We start from the raw sequence: 17,280 nt of genomic DNA, 5'->3' as shown, positions 1-17,280 counted from the left end.
CTACCAACTTTTTAATTTCAGCTGGGATGTATTGGGTTTTGCTACCTGTATTGTTTGCAGGTGTAGCATTTTGTACAGCTTCTATAAGAGTGTTGTTTAAAGCCGTTAATTGTTCGTCTATCTCTCTTGTTGTTTTGAGGCTTACTTGTAGACTAATATCTTCTTCTAATTTGCTGCAGTATTTTTCCCAGTTAGTTCTCCCAGGGTTATAGTTCAATAAAAATTTCAGGGGACATCTAATGTACCTTGTTATAAGCGAAACCTTGTTATAAGCGAAACCTCGTAATAACCGTGTTCGTTATAGAGGGAGTATACTATAGTTTAAACTTGGCTAACTGAGATTTTATTAAACAATAAAATCTACTTTATTCTCACAAAACAAAAGAAAAATGCAAAATAAAATATAATCGAAAAAATAAAAATTGATTATTTTTATAAATCGTTATTACAATGCATAAATAGTAGCTTTTCTACATTTTTTGATTTTAATTTGTTCCTGCGTTTGGTTACTCTATGACCAGCGTTATAAAATATTCATTCGCATGGAACATAAGTGGCACATGCATAAATACTGTTTGGTTAATTTAGATAACAAGGGATGCACTCTGCTTCTTGCACCACCAAACGAGAGGACCCTTTCTTCTTTCAAGGTTTGGCTCTTCAAAAAACATTGAAGAACATTCAGAACTTGTATCAGAAATAATTGGTTTTATTTTGTGTTGCGGACATCCCGGTATTTCGCATAGTTTACAATATAGTTTGGTTATCTGTTTCTTACCAAAAGTAAGGAGTATTTCTAACAATGAAGAATCACTACCTTTGTATTGGACAAATATATATTATATAACTAATATATATTATATACTATAACGGGTAGGGGTAACTTTTTTGACATCACTAAATTACATACTTAAATACATAAGTTGTCTTCTTCCGATAAGAAGGCATCAGTTATCAGTTTCTTCATTTCTCGCAGAAATAAAAATCTATTGTTTCCTCTATTAACATATCGAGTTTCCAGAATGTTTTTTAAATTGCTTCAACCACTAGGGATTATTAGCATGGTACAATAAATTACATAAATGTTAATAATGTTACACACTTACATTAACCCCTCAAAACCTACCGTCTAAATATTCATACGCAAAAAATACCATTTTTGTTTAACCTTGCAGCGAAAAGACGGCGCTGGTTTCTGTTTATTGTGTCAAATATCAATTAAACAACGTGTGGTGTTTATATTTTACCGGTTATTTGGTGTATTTAGTTAAAAATATGGCTTCTAAATCAAATCAAAATGACGTGACAACTAAATTCCGTCAAAAGTGGGAGAGGAGGTAAGTCTTTATACAAAAATATTGATAAGTTGTTATGTTTTTAGTCAGATTCTTTGTTTATTTTTTCATTTAGAGGTTATATTACACTACTGTTTATATTTAGTGGTATACAGAATCACTTTGTGTTACCGAGGGTATTCAAAAATTAAGCGTATGAAAATTCATACGTTAGGATTTTATGGCCATTAGTTTAGTTAGGCATTGTAATTTTATATTTGTTTTATTTTAGGAGACCACTCACTACCGAAGAGCTAATAGCGTGTCTGGAAGAGTCCGATAGTGACGATGAACTTGCCGGTGCACAATTAATAGACATTACATTGTTTCCCCCTGAAAACGACGGAGACACGGATATCAATGAAGTTCCAGAGGAAGAAAATTTGGTAAATACTAATAGCGTGAATTTATTGGGCCCTGGTCTACTAGCAGAGTGCTCTCAGGTGGAAATAATTACACACGACCGTGAAAGGATGGAATTGCATTTGGAACCCTCTACTTCAAAAATGAGAACAGGATCAGCAAAGAACATACCTAAGCCTAAAAAATTGAAAGTCGAAAAAACAAGACGTTCGTGGAAACCCTTGCATTTTGTAGAAGAGTTGCCACAGGATTCTAATTTAAAAACAAAAAATCAAATTTAAAATCGACCTCAAATCATAAATGATATGATCGAGTCAGGAGGTCGCACAATTGATTTTTTTTAAGCTTTTCTGGTCATTGGAATTTGGTCAACAAATTTGCGAAGAATCCCAAAAATATGCGAAGTACAAAAATGGAAATGAATCTTTTACAATTGCTCCTGGAGAGTTCTATAAATTTTTGGCTATTTTTTTGCTTTCTGGATATGTGAAACTTCCAAATCGAAGAATGTATTAGGAGAAATCGACTGACACCTACAACCCGGCTGTGTCAAATGTTATGTCTCGTGATAGGGTGTTTAAATACTCCTAATGGATACTGCGGTAAGTTTGAACTATATGAGGGGAAAAGCCAAAGAGATACTAATATGCCTTTAGACAGTTCTGTTACAAAAAGGATGGCTTTAGGATATGTTCCTGAAGGAAGTGAAATTTTCCTTGATAATTATTTCAATTCCTTGCTATTACTTGAAGACATAAAAGAGTACAATATAAATGTGACTGGAACAATTCGCTCTAATCGAGCATGTGTCGAACATGCACCGTTAAAAGATTTAAAAAAGAGCCCCGTGGATCTACTTATGGTCTTAGAGATGAGTCAAAAAATATATCTTTGATACGTTGGCATGATAATAGCCAAGTTACGTTGGCTAGCAATAAAAGCGATGATCTTGTCACCAAAACAACAACTTGTAAACGTTACAGTCATATTCATAAACAACGGGTAGCTGTTCTGCAGCCATCTTTGATTCAGGAATACAATACCTGGCATGGGAGGTGTGGATTTGTTTGATCAGTCGCGTGGTCGTCATCGCATAAACATTAGAAGTCGAAAATGGTATTGGCCAATATTCCGATTTTGCCTCAATGCATCGATAGTGAACTCCTGGATATTATTTAGAAATATCGAGCCAAAAATCAATTAAATAGATTTCATTCGACAAATAGTAAATACTATATTATCAACACCTAATCTTCGTACTCCTACACCTCAAAGAACCTCAAATGTCCTTGATGAAGTTCGATATGACAGACTTGATCATTGGCCGATCAAAAATCAAACACAGAGACGTTGTGCAAGACGCCATAAATGCGTAACTTTTATTTGCATCAAATGTAATGTTGGACTTCACATTAACTGTTTTAAATTGTACCACTTGAGATAAATTTATTTTGTTTATAATTTTAAGTTTTCTTTGTAAACGTTCATTAGTTCATTAGTTTCGTTTCTATTATTGCATAATTTTTAATCAAAACATGGTGTTGTGAAAGCCTAGCGTATGAATATTTAGACAGCTATTTACGACCACCTAGGTATATTTGAAACAAAAATGCCTGAAGTATATTGTATCTTAATCCATTTTATCGCCAAATTGAAAAGAAAAACATTTTTGAATAAGTTTTAAGGGGGTCAGGTTTTGGGGGGTTAAGCGGAGAATGGGAGTGCAATCAGACATAATCGACTATATAGAGGAGAAGAGACTATCCTGGTACGGCCACGTCAGAAGAGCGGACAGAGGACGCTGGATAAACAAAATCACAGAATGGAGCCCGATTGGAAGAAGAAAGAGAGGAAGACCCCGAAGGTCATTCAGAGATGAAATCGACGAGGCTATGGAGAAAAGAACCCTGCGAGATGGAGACTGGAATGACAGGGAAAATTGGAGAAAACGGTTGAGTGAAGGAAGACAGTGAAAACTGTGGAAATCCTTAGTAGTAGTAGTATGTTACACTATATTTTGTGAAGTAGTCTTACATTTTGTAAACAGTTTATAGTTTTGTCATTATTGAAACCGTTTAAGCACTCTTTGGATGAAGTGGGTAATCCAGCTTGAAGTCGTTCTAGGGTGTACAAAGGGCAGTCCACTAGCACATGGTCCACTGTAGTTACACAATCACAACTGTAGCACATGGGAATTTGTTCTTTACTTAGAAGGTAATCGTGTGTTAACTTCGTATGGCCTATACATAATCTAGAGATGCATACTTGGTCTCGTCGCTTGAATGGGAGTTTGTATACAGCTACCTCTTGCTTAATGTTTTTCATAGATGTCTCTGAATTGTTCCAGTGTAGTTCCATTCCTCGCTTATTTTGTTTCTAAAATATTGCTTCAGGTCGCTATAAACGCATTTAGTGAATAATGTTGGTTGTTGATTTTCTGCTGCTTCCCTGGCCAACGATCAGCTTTTTCGTTTCCAGTTATACCACAGTGTGAGGGAACCCAAAGGAATTTAACAAATCGGTCGTTTTCTTGACATCTCATTAGTTCTGACTTTATAAGCAATAGAATGGGATGGTTTATGTATAACTGTTTCATAGAGCTGAGAGCACTTAAAGAGTCAGTTATTATCAAAGAGTTTTGTATATTTTTATTATTTACAAATGTTATTGCTTGCAAAATAGCAAGAAGTTCTGCGGAAAATATGGTTGATCGTAGGGAAAGTGAGAAGGAGTAGTCTTGGTGTATAGTTATAAAAGAAGCCCCTACCCCATTGTCAGATTTAGACGCGTCTGTAAAAATGAGGGAGTTATGAGAGCAGTTTAATTTCTCTGCTGCTTTCTTTTTAAATATACTACGTGGTGTGTCATATTTGTTCTTGATAGTAAGACTTGTATCACAAATAGGTAGCTGTATTCTCCAAGGAGGTTGATGATTAAGGTTAGTTACATTGTATGTCTCAGGAAAATGTATGTTTAAACTATTTTGTAATTTTTGGATCCGGATATAAAACGGGGGACTTAATCTTTGTGAGCTGTTAAATGTCGATGTGAATCTGGTAGCAAACGTGTTTTTAAATGTCGGTATATGTGGATTGGCTGACAATTTAGCAGCATACACAAGGCTAAGGTAGTTTCTTCTTAATTGAAGGGAAGGTTCACCTGATTCACAATATACACTTTCAATTGGGCTAGTATGATGAGCTCCCAGTGCTATTCTTATTGCTGTATTGTGTATTGGGTCTAGTAATTTAAGTATTGATGCTTTGGCTGAATTATAAGCAACTGCGCCATAATCTAGTTTAGAACGAATTAGAGTTCTGTAGACAATTATGAGTGTTTGGAAATCAGCTCCCCATTGCTTGTGAGATATGCTTTTCAATAAATTTAGACCATTTTGAGTTGTTTGTCGAAGATGAACAATATGATCTTTCCAGATTAACCTCTGATCTAGTTTCATTCCTAGAAAGGTAGTTGATTCAACATAAGTAATAAGTAACGAGTCTAATTTGAGATTAGGTGGTAGTATAATGTTTTTTGGGCTCTTGCTAAAGAAAATTGCTTTTGTTTTGTTTTCAGATTTCTGTAGACCACATCTGTCTGACCAATTTTCTAGTTGATTGATAGCGGCTTGTATATATCTGGTAAGTGTTAGAACATTTTTTCCTCGAGAAAATATGACGAGATCATCAGCACATAAGCGTGCTTTTACTAATGAACTAAAGGATTTAGAGATATCATTAATCGCAATAAGGAACAATACTACGCTTAGTGTAGATCCTTGTGGGATACCATTAATTTGTGTTGTTGGCTCTGAACAAACATTATTTACACGAACTTTAAACTCACGAAATATTAGAAATTTTTTTATAAACTTAAGGATGTTACCTTTGATTGACCATCTGGATAAGTTTTGTAATATGTCGGATCTCCAAATTGTATCATACGCATGGGTTATGTCAAAGAAAACTGCTAAACACTCTTGATTGCATCCAAATGCTTCATGAAGTTCGGATTCTATATCAATTAGATTATCTAAAGTAGACCTTGATTTCCTGAAACCACTTTGAATAGGGGTAAGAAGTTGTTTGTCTTCTAGATACCACAGTAGTCTATTGCTTACTATTTTTTCCAGAATTTTACATATCGAACATGTTAGCGAGATCGGTCGATAAGACTCCGGGTCTCATTTTCTTTTTCCCTGCTTAAGGACTGGAATAATAATTGACTGGTGCCAATTATCAGGAAACACATTTTTTGTCCAGATAAAATTGTAAATTCTTAGAAGGTATTGTTTACCTTCTTCGGGTAATGATTTTAAAAAGGCAACTGGAATGATATCAGGTCCAGGACTGGTATCTTTTGTACAGTTTAATGAATACAGTAACTCGTCCATTGAGAGTTCGACGTTAAGAGGAGAATTAGTATGATCTTCTAAATATATATATTGTTATGTTTCTTCTGTCCCAACCAAAGAAAAATAAATAAAAAAATCCATCGAAATAAAATTTTAAGATATCAATATAAACAAATTGTATATAGTAATTTAAGATAAGATTTAGTGTAGATAAGAATAGAAATTTGTTTGGCAAACGACCTTTTTCCGTTTCAAACAAAATTATCAAAAAACCTTTGTTTAGAATTAGAAGACATTTTACCTGTAAGTTAATCTTTTCATTGTTTGTATAATCGAGTATTAAATGACCATATTCTAATCTTTTGAAATATGTATAAATTGTGTATTGACAAAACCAATTTTAAAGTAAGCTATTTAGTTTTTCCCTGAAACCGAAATTAGGCTTTTCCAAAATCATGGTAAACACAATTTGAGCTTTTGATTGAACGGTCGTTTTTAAATGAGAATTTGTGAGCCGATCATGAGAACCGGAGAGGCAGTTATAATTTGGTCATCGAAGGAAACAGTCGTTAGTCTCAAGATAGGGTGTGGTTCGTGAGTTGGATACCGGCATTGTAAAAAGAATTGAATAGTTTTTGCAGAAGGAGATAGCAAGTAGATTGAAAAAGGTCCTTGTATCTACCGTGGGCATTTTGTGAAGATTTGTGAAAGTAGTTTTACGGCATCAAGTTGACAAAAGGAGGTCCTTGTGTCATTAATAAGTAGTTGAGTTTTTGGAGAAGTGCATCAGGTGTTTTTAGTGAGTGCAGCAGGTTTGCAGAGACGTTAGGAAGGAGCCTAGGTGCCAAAAAGGAGAGATCACATCGTTGAAGAGACTGGATTTTTCTGGGTATGTTCCAACATACAACTCAATAAGAAAATAAGCTGTAAGTGTTTTGTACAATTGAATTTTATATCTGTGAAGGATCGGTTTGACATCATGGTCATTAGCATTCAAATTTAAGAACTGAGGTTTTGTTAGGCAAATCAAAAGTTTAAAGTTTTGTTGTTTCTTGTTCCAAGTAAAGAAAAATTTAAGTAAAATTGGTTTTCACTTAATATAAATGTATGTAGATTTAAAATCTTATTATTATAAAAATTTGATTTATTTTCTTGTATGCTGATTGATAAGATAACGACAGAATTTGATAATTGTTTTATTCGTTCATATAAAATAAAGAAACGTAAATTTTTGTGATATAATATATTTTTTATTCTTATCCTTCTTCTCTATTCCGATAAAAGACAACTAGGAAATCTTTGAATCCATCGAACACAGGTAATATAAGGAGTTTATTTTACTTTTGATAACAAATAAGTTATTTTTTTATTGGCTCAATAAACTAAGATTAAAGTCAAAATAAACAATCATAACAATATATATATATATATATATATATATATATATATATATATATATATATATATATATATATATAAGTGTTCTCTAAATTTTGTTTGTGTATTATGGAATTTGTAGAGATAATATCATTGCTGGAGTGTCTTTGATACGTATCAGCAAGTATAGCAGTTATTTGTTCTTTCGTCGAGCAAGTAAGATTGTTATGTTCTAGATAATGGATTGTATTGAAGGATTTTTTTCCATTTATTTTATTAATCATTTGCCAAACTTCGGAAATAGGAGTAGATGAATTTAAGGACGAGACATACGCTTTCCAGGCTTCTTTTCTGCTTTTCTTCAATATATATCTACAGTAGGGTCGCTTTTGCTTAAATTCGAGTTGGTTTTTGAGTGTGGGGAATTTTTTAAATTTGTAAAAAGTTCTTTTTGACTCTCTGATTGCCATCTTACATTCCTGGTTCCACCAAGGGACTGGAGGATGTTTTTTTGGGAAATTTATAAAACCTACGGACAATTCTGCAGCTGTTGTTATAAGCTGAACAAAACTCGAAACTATAGAATTAATATTTGCACGGTCATCACTGGGAGGACTTAGCTCTGATATGGATCGAGATATTAAAGAATATAAAGACCAGTCGGCATTCTTTAGATGCCATTTATTAGACGGAGCGGAAGAGGTAGCTGTATTGTTATTCGTTATTAATATCGGGAAGTGGTCACTTCCATGTAGATGAGATGTGACTTGCCAAGACAGTCCAGGTTGTAAAACTGGGTCACATAAAGTTAAATCAATTTCTGAACTACCACCTGTAGAGACATTAAATCTTGTAAAACTACCATCATTAAGTAAGTTGAGATTAAGTTTAGTTATAATTTGTTCGATTTTACGCCCTAAACTATCGGATTTATTTGATCCCCATAGAACATGATGTGCATTGAAGTCACCTAAAATAATTCTTGGTTGAGGAATTTGATTAAAAAGGTCTAATAGTTCGCGAGCTGAAGGATCAGTACCAGGAGGAATGTATATATTGCAGATGTTTATTTTTTGAGGTCCTTTCAAAGTTATTGCTGTAGCCTCTAATTGTGTATTTAAATCAATTATTTCTGAATCATATTGGTTATGTACATAAATAGCTGTCCCTCCACTAGCCTGGTTTGCATTAAGCCTATTTTTAATATATGGTGTGTAGTTGTTTAGTTTGTAAAATTTCTGCTGTTTAAAGTGTGTCTCTTGTAGACATATTATGGATGGTATGAATTTGGACATTAGTAATTTAAATTCTTCTAGACGGATGTAAAACCCGTTCAGATTCCACTGAATTATGGAGTTGAATTTTTAATTAATAGGTGTATCACTGCAATCTGTAGAGGCATAGTCATCCTGTAGTTTGCAAACTTTCTTCCTTAGTCTTGTACATCGTGTTTTCAAGTATCTTTGTGATAGCACTGGGTGAAGTTTTTTTAGGAGATCCATTAACCCTTCGATATCTTCCGTGTATGTTTTAGCAATACTAAGCGGATCTGCAGCTCCATGGATGTTTTCAAGTAAATCTATTATCTCTTCTTGGCTTAAATAGCTACTGTTTGACTTATTTTGGAAAAAATCAACTGTACAGTTAGTAAGATCTTCAGCTAAGTTATGGTGGGTTTGGACGTCTGTTTTTGTTCTTTTATGTTTTTTATTGGGTTCTTTAAAAGGATTTCCACCCCCCCGGTTCAGGAGAATTTGTTATATCAGAAGCATTTCTTTTAGGTGTTTGAGCTTCTGTTTGAGTTTCATTTATAGTTTTATTTATTTTACCAGGTTCAGAAGCATTACTTTTAGGTGTTTGTACTTTTGTTTGAGTTTCTATTTTAGTTTCATTTATTTTACCCGGTACCGTCTCCATTGTTTGGGAGTTATTGAAAGAGGTAGAGTTTTTTGGTGTGGGTGAAGTGATGGTTTCAGTAGGTTGTGGATTACTGATTTGTTTGGTAAGTACGGGAGAATGTACTGTAGTTTGAGTTGTATTTTGTTGTGAACTAACAGTGTGATTGAGAAATATGTGTTGTATTGTCATCGGTGCATTGATTATTATGATTTGGGCATCGAGATAATAAATGATCAGTTTGTTTACAAATAAAGCACGTTTGTTTTTCCAGTGAGAGAAATATTCGATAGTTCGATTGATCATTAGTATTAAATCGAGGATATTTTCAAGATTTGTAGGGGCTATATAAGTAAAACGTCGAAAACTAATGATATGTCTAAAACTAGGATTTGATGTTCCGATCCGTAAAAAATCTATTGGTGTTATTTGATAGATTCCTATCTTTTTGAGTTCATTTTCTATTACGTTATGTGGTATAGGAGATACATTAGAAATAATTAGTTTTTCGTTTGGAGTAATTAGTTTTCTAGCTTGGATACGATGTTGGTTTACTATTATTATCCCATTGTCAGTTTCCAAAAATGTTTGAACAATATTTTCCGAAGTGAAGTAGATGCATATACGATCGTTAACAATTCTGGATATTGCAAGTATATTTTTGGGGTCAACTAAACAGCATTCAGATAATCCTCGATTTTTGAATTTGGAACTGTATTTACTACAATTGCTTGTTTTTTGGAAGGAAATATGTTGGTAGGTTCATTTAAAACTGTTGAATATAACTTTGGTGCAGTAGTATCATTTTTGGGGATTTCTTGTTGTGAAAAAACATTTGATGATGAAGCTTGGTTCATGTTGATCTACGGAACCTGAGTACGGTCCTCGCACCAATACGAAATCATTGATAATAACTTGATGTAATTAAATAAATTAAATTACTTACAGTTAATGACCAAAATTATTAACAACAAATAATTATTGTCAATAATTTACACTTTACTACACTTTTAGCTTTCAATGTTTTTAAACAAAACCACAAAAACTAGGTGCGATTAAGGTAATTAGGTGTTGCTTCGTTGAACGCTCGAAGTCGAATCCTTTCCAGAATGTTTCTTCCTACGCAATGACACGTCTTATAGCTTTTTGCCAATTGCCAGATGAAATTTTTGATATAGATTCAGATAATAGTCGACGAACATCTTGGAGTTTAAATGTTGTATTATTTCTCCCGACATATTTGAGCCCAGATCAGTTCTGTGGGGTTAAGTTCTCAGTGATAATGTGGCAATCGCAACATTTTAACTCCATGTTCCTTTGCTATTTCATCTACACTATACTTCTTAAATTTTGGTGAATATTGTTGGCATAGCTGTAATAACTCTTTTTTTGGGTAAACCTTCTGCTGACACTACTATTTCCTTGGTTATTTGCCAATCCAAAGAGTTCTTGCTTTCTCCATTTAGTTTTAGGTAACAGTTCCTTTAATCTTGAATGGTAACTGGCATTGTCCATAACTATTACAGAATTGGTCAGTAATAAATCTACGATTTGACTGAATTATTCCTCAAAACATCAGCTAGTCATTTCTTCATGGTAGTCATTCGTAGAACTTGAAATAAAATCTAGCAAGCCTCCATGAACAAATCCTGTATCTCCTCCAATATGTGTGATAATTAAATGGCGACCTTCACCATTTGAAAATTTTAAGCCCGTAGACAAACCTGTAAATGCCTGACTAGTATTTGGAACTAGTTTATCTTGCCAAACTTTTTTTACAAAATTCCCTTCATTTGTCCATGTTTTATCTAAATAAAGAACATTTTTGCCTAATCTCCTCAATTTTTGAATTACCCTGAAATATTGCCTCCTCTTACGAATAATTTCTTCTTTCTCTACAAGTACAGATTTTCTATTGTTATTTTCATAAACATCCTAATTCACGTAAAGTTTTCCACAATTTATCTCTTTTAATATTTAACAAAGATTCGTCTTCATTAGTCTCAACTAAAAGTTTATCCAAAGTAGGAATCTTTTTTTGTAAATAAAATGAATTAACTTTTCTTCGAATCGATTCGTTTCACAGTATCATCTATATGCATGGGTTTTCACCATGTTGACATTTTAGGTGCTTCTGTAATACTTCTACTCTTTAGTTGCTTTAAAAGTCTATAAATAGTTGCTTCTCCAACTCCAGTTATATCTGAACACCAGCTTATAAATTGACCCTCTCCTATTTGGAAATTTTAAATATTTTGTACCTGTAGAGATTACATACTTATATCATTTGTTGTTGATTAAAATGACTACAAAATTTAAAACAAGAATTGAAATAAATTGGTAAAATGTTTAAAAGTTTAAAAATTTAAGGTAAAACCCAAACAATTTCAGAACAATGCTGAATATTTTATTTGCTGACAGAGAAAATCTGTCACTGTTGTATGATGTTATATTGGGTTTTATCTCATGTGCAATAAAATTTGTGTTATCAATTATTTTCAAATGTACTATAAAATTTATATTGCTGACTTTTATTACATAATAACTTTTGTTAATATAATAACTATTGGGGGCCAGAGAAAACAATCACCCACAAAATTTAAGAAAATTTTTATCGTTTTATTCTTTCTTTAGTTATATCACATTAAATCTATTGTGTATTGAGTCAGTACTCTTGTAGCATATGTCCCGACATTACCATGGTTAATAAATGAAAAACAAGGAAAAACTTAAGACAATAATAAATGTATTGAAAATTACAAGTTACAGTTATAACAATAATTGAATTATACATTATACAGTCAAGAAAGGGCAAATATCACTTTTCTAGAATGTGTGTTGCCACCACGGTTCTGGATGACACTCCTCATTTGATTGGGCATAGAACTGACCACGTTTTTGATATTCCTTTTGGGAAAAGTGATATTCCTCAGCCACCAAAGTGGCTTCTGTAGACAGAAGTCAACAATAGACCAGATATTTGTTCTGCGACAGATCCTCGAAAAAACAAGTGAATATAACATCGACACACATCATCTCTTCATAGACTTTGAAAGGGCATATGACAATATAAACCGAGAATCCTTAATAAAAGCAATGAAAGAATTTAATATACCAACACAACTAATAGAACTGATAAAAGAATCTCTAAAAGTAGAAAGTAGAATCCGGATACAAAATGAATTAACGGAAACTATAGATGTGGACGGCTACGAACAGCGTCTGATCCAGAATAGACGGCTGAATATACACTCACCAACACATCTGACCAGCGCGGTGTTTTAACGCTAATAACCTCCCCAAAATGATGGCGAATTCTAAAACGATAGGAGTAAGTCCCCAGGTGGGTAGATCATACAGTATTGGCAAGTCCCACTCCTTTATAAAAAAAAGGACAGCTTCATGGAATCTGGGGGAAGCAAGAAATCGCTAAAAACAACAAACTTGAATATAGCAACACTCAATGTAAGGTCCTTAAACAGAGATGAAAAAATCTATGAGCTAGAAGAAGAAATAAAGGACCTAAAGTGGGACATAATTGGTCTCGCAGAGGTAAAAAGGAAAGGTGAGGAGCGCATAACATTGCAATCAGGTAACATCTTGTATTACAAAGGGCACAAAGAACAAAGTCCAAACGGCGTAGGATTTCTGGTTTCTAAAAAACATGCTAATAAAATAGAACAATATGTGGGAATCTCAGAAAGAATTGCAATGATTGTGATGAATATAAACGAGAAAATCACCCTAAAAATCATTCAAGTGTACGCCCCAACTTCAACACACCCCGATGAAGAGATAGATGAGTTCTACAAGAAAATAATAGAAATCAACACTAACTATCACAGCACTTACACACTTATAATAGGATATTTCAACGCTAAGATTGGACAACGACTAGAAGAAAGCGAAAACTATATTGGTGAATTCGGCTATGGTGTTAGAAATGAGAGAGGAGAAACCCTGGTTAACTTCCTATATAGCAACAAATATTTCGTAATGAACACATTTCATAAGAAAAAACCGCAAAGAAAGTGGACGTGGTTATCACCAGACGGAAAAACAAGGAACGAAATCGATTACATCATGTGTAACAAGAAAGGTATCGTAGAAGATGTAACAGTAATAAATAATGTCTCTCTGGGTAGTGATCACAGAATGGTTAGAGCTAAACTAAGGATTAAGTATAGCAAACGTAGAATTAACATTAATAACACGATACAAATAGACACAGAAAAGCTAAAAGTCGATAAAGAAAAATATGCTAGCAAATTAAAAACCGCCCAAGCACTGAATCTAGAACAACTCAGCGTTAATAAAATTAACTCAGTTATAACAAAAGAACTATTGAATGCTAGCTCAGAAGTAGCAACCCGCCATAACAAAAAATCCAAAATAAGTGCAGAATCGAAGAATATGCTGAAACAACGAAAAGAGCTCCTGTCACTAAACAAAAGAAATGCCACAGAATACAAAGAACTTAATCGAGTCATACGAAAACAGATAAAAGACGATATTAAAAAAACATCAACAAGAACATGTAGAAAGAGTGATAGAGAAAAATCGAAGTCTGAAATATACCAAACCGAAATTAGGAAAGAAAAATATTATAACTATGAAAAATCAACAAGGCCAACTAGAAACAAGCAAAGCTCAGATATTAAACATAGTTGAAAACTTCTAAACTGAGTTATACCGCTCAAGAAACGATCCCCCCGACTCTTCAAAGCAAAATCTGAAAAGACAAATAACAAACGTAAATTCTGAAGTAATGCCCGAAATAAGCGAAGTAGAAATAGAAAATGCAATTAAAGAATTGAAAAGAAATAAAGCAAGGGGTAGTGATGGAATTCTGGCAGAAATATTAAAAGAAGGCGGAGAAGAAGTCATCAGCTACCTAAAAATACTTTTTAATAAATGCCTATTTGAAGGAAACATACCAAAGGAATGGAATACTGCTAACACAATATTAATACACAAAAAAGGGGACAATACAGATCTGAAAAATTATCGTCCAATATCACTACTATCACAACTTTATAAAACAATCACAAAAATAATTACAAATAGATTGAAAACAAAGTTCGATGTATATCAACCAGTAGAGCAAGCCGGATTTAGAAAAGGGTTCAGTACATGTGACCATCTTCACACACTAAAGGTCCTAATAGAAAAAGTTAACGAATACAATTTACCAATCTGTTTAGCATTTATAGACTACGAGAAAGCTTTTGACAGCATAGAATTATGGGCTATCGAGGAAGCACTGGTCAACAGCAGAATAGATTCTAGATATAGGATATTAATACATAATATATATCAACACGCTGAAATGGTAGTCACGATGGATAACGGAATGAAAACGAGGTCAATAAAAATCAACCGAGGAGTAAGACAGGGAGACACCATATCTCCAAAACTATTTACTGCCGCACTTGAAGACATCTTTAAATCACTAAATTGGGAAACGAAGGGACTATCGATAAACGGAAAGTATTTAAACCATCTAAGATATGCAGATGACGTAGTACTAATAGCCGACGCCTGGAAAGAACTGAAGACGTTGATCGATGAGCTTCATACGGAATCCATAAAAAAAGGACTGAAAATGAATCTGAGTAAAACTAAGCTAATGTCGAATAAAGATGATCAACCGACGATAACCATCCAAGGAACAAAAGTGGAACATGTAGAAGAATACATATATCTGGGTCAGAATATCAAGGTAAACAAAGAAAACCAAACTACCGAAATAAGCAGACGAGTAAGAATGGGATGGGCCGCATTTGGAAAACTCTCATACATACTGAAAGACAAAAAGATACCCCAAAACCTTCGAATCAAAGTGTTCGATTCTTGTATCCTTCCCGTTCTCACTTTCGGAGCTCAAACCTGGACATTCACAAAAAAGAACATGGACAAGATTCGAAAAACTCAGCGAGCCATGGAACGACAGATGCTTGGTATCTCACTAATAGATCGGCAAACGAACGAAGCAATCCAGAACAAAACAAAAATAAAGGACGCCGCGAAACAAGCAGCTAAATTAAAATGGAAATGGGCTGGACACAACGAACGTCTCGAAGATGGTAGATGGAACAAAGAAGTCGGAAACTGGCGACCGTACGATGCGAAGAGACCAAGAGGAAGACCTCGTTCTGAACCTTGTTCAACATCGTACTCGAGAAAATACTGAGGGACACAACAGTCAATACACGAGGAACAATCATTAATAAAGGCGTGCAAATACTAGCATTTGCAGATGATGTTGACATAATCGCAAGATCAAGAAGAGAAATGATAGAGGCATACAACCAAATAGAACGAGCTGCACAGAATAGTGGTCTTAAAATGAATCAGACCAAAACAAAATATATGCAGGAAAGTAAAAACGCAGAAATAAGGCAGCCAGAAAATATAACTATAGGAGAATACAACATTGAGGGGGTAAAAAACTTTATATACTTGGGATCCCTAGTCACATCTGATAACGTTGCGGAGGAAGTGAAGAGGCGAGTATTTATCGCAAATAAATGTTACCATGGCTTAATTAGGCAACTAAGATCAGATAACGTCGCAAGAAAAACAAAATGTCAAATTTATAAAACCCTAATAAGACCGGTGCTCACATACGGCTCAGAAACCTGGACACTCACTAAAAGAGAGGAAACGTTGTTAGCCATCTTCGAAAGAAAAATCTTGCGACACATATATAAGAGCACAAAAGAAAACGGAATATGGCGAAGAAGATACAACTCTGAACTATACAAAATATACCAGGATACGGATATTATAATATTCATTAAAATAGGACGGCTGCGTTGGATAGGACATGTAGAACGAATGGAAGAAGGCGAAATACCAAACAATATATTCAAACAGATGCCAGTAGGAAAAAGAACAAGAGGAATACCGAAGCTGAGATACTTAGAACAAATAGAAAATGATATAACAACCTTAAAAATAAAAAAACTGGAGAAAAAAAGCACGAAACAGATCAGAATGGAGAAGAATCCTGGAACAGGCCAAGACCCAAAAAGGGTTGTCGAGCCAGTGATGATGATGATGATATTCCTCAATGAGAGCCATTTAAAGCTCTTCACATGTTGTTGAACCGTGTATATGACGCTTTTACACTTTTGGGAAGGCTCCATATAAGCTCAATTGGATTAAAAGCTGAGCTTTAAATAGGCCAATCCATTTTTGGAATACCAACATCTGTTTTACAATCTTTGCCGTATGTGGTCTAACATTATCTTGCATTATCAATAGACCCAGTATATGGCATATCATGATGTTGTAGGATATCTGTTATGTACAGTGTGCATACTTAATGCGCCTGACTCAATGAAGACAAGATCCTTTTGTGCCTTAAAAGAAATCCCTGCTCAAAACATTACTCCACCACCAAAAGCAACCCAGTGTGACTGAGTGCAACCAGCATAATGTTCTCCAGATCCAAATTGATATTCTACACTCATCCATAAACAATACTTTTTCCAATTGCCTATTGTCCAATTAACCCTGCGGTGGACGGGTTGGGTCTGTCGAGCCCATTCAGATTTTCTAATATCTCTATTCGGTCAGCGAGTCTAAGTACGGTCCTGGCGGTCTAGGTACCTTTCGACGGCATGGTCAGCTATTATCCCTCAGTTACTAATGCGTATTGAAGCGATAGTGTCGATGTTATATCTGTTTTCGTTCTCTCAGACCCAACCCGTTCCTTACTGTAAGTTTTTTTTATGAAAGTACAAAACAAAATTTGCAGTGCATTGTTTTTAGAGCTTAGCAAAACAATGTATTCTTACGAGGGAGAGATAAAACGTTTGCAATGTCTCTACGAGGAAGTTGCAATCGACGAGAAAGAAAATTATGAAGATTTAGATTCCGATGAGTCTATTGTTGGAAAATTAGAAAATGAAGATGTTAATCATAACTCAGAATCTAAATTCGAATTAT

Source organism: Diabrotica undecimpunctata, chromosome 9 (assembly GCF_040954645.1).
Source record: "Diabrotica undecimpunctata isolate CICGRU chromosome 9, icDiaUnde3, whole genome shotgun sequence".
Lineage (NCBI taxonomy): Eukaryota > Metazoa > Arthropoda > Insecta > Coleoptera > Chrysomelidae > Diabrotica > Diabrotica undecimpunctata.
The sequence above is the reverse complement of the archived record's forward strand: the minus strand, read 5'-3'. Positions refer to the sequence as shown.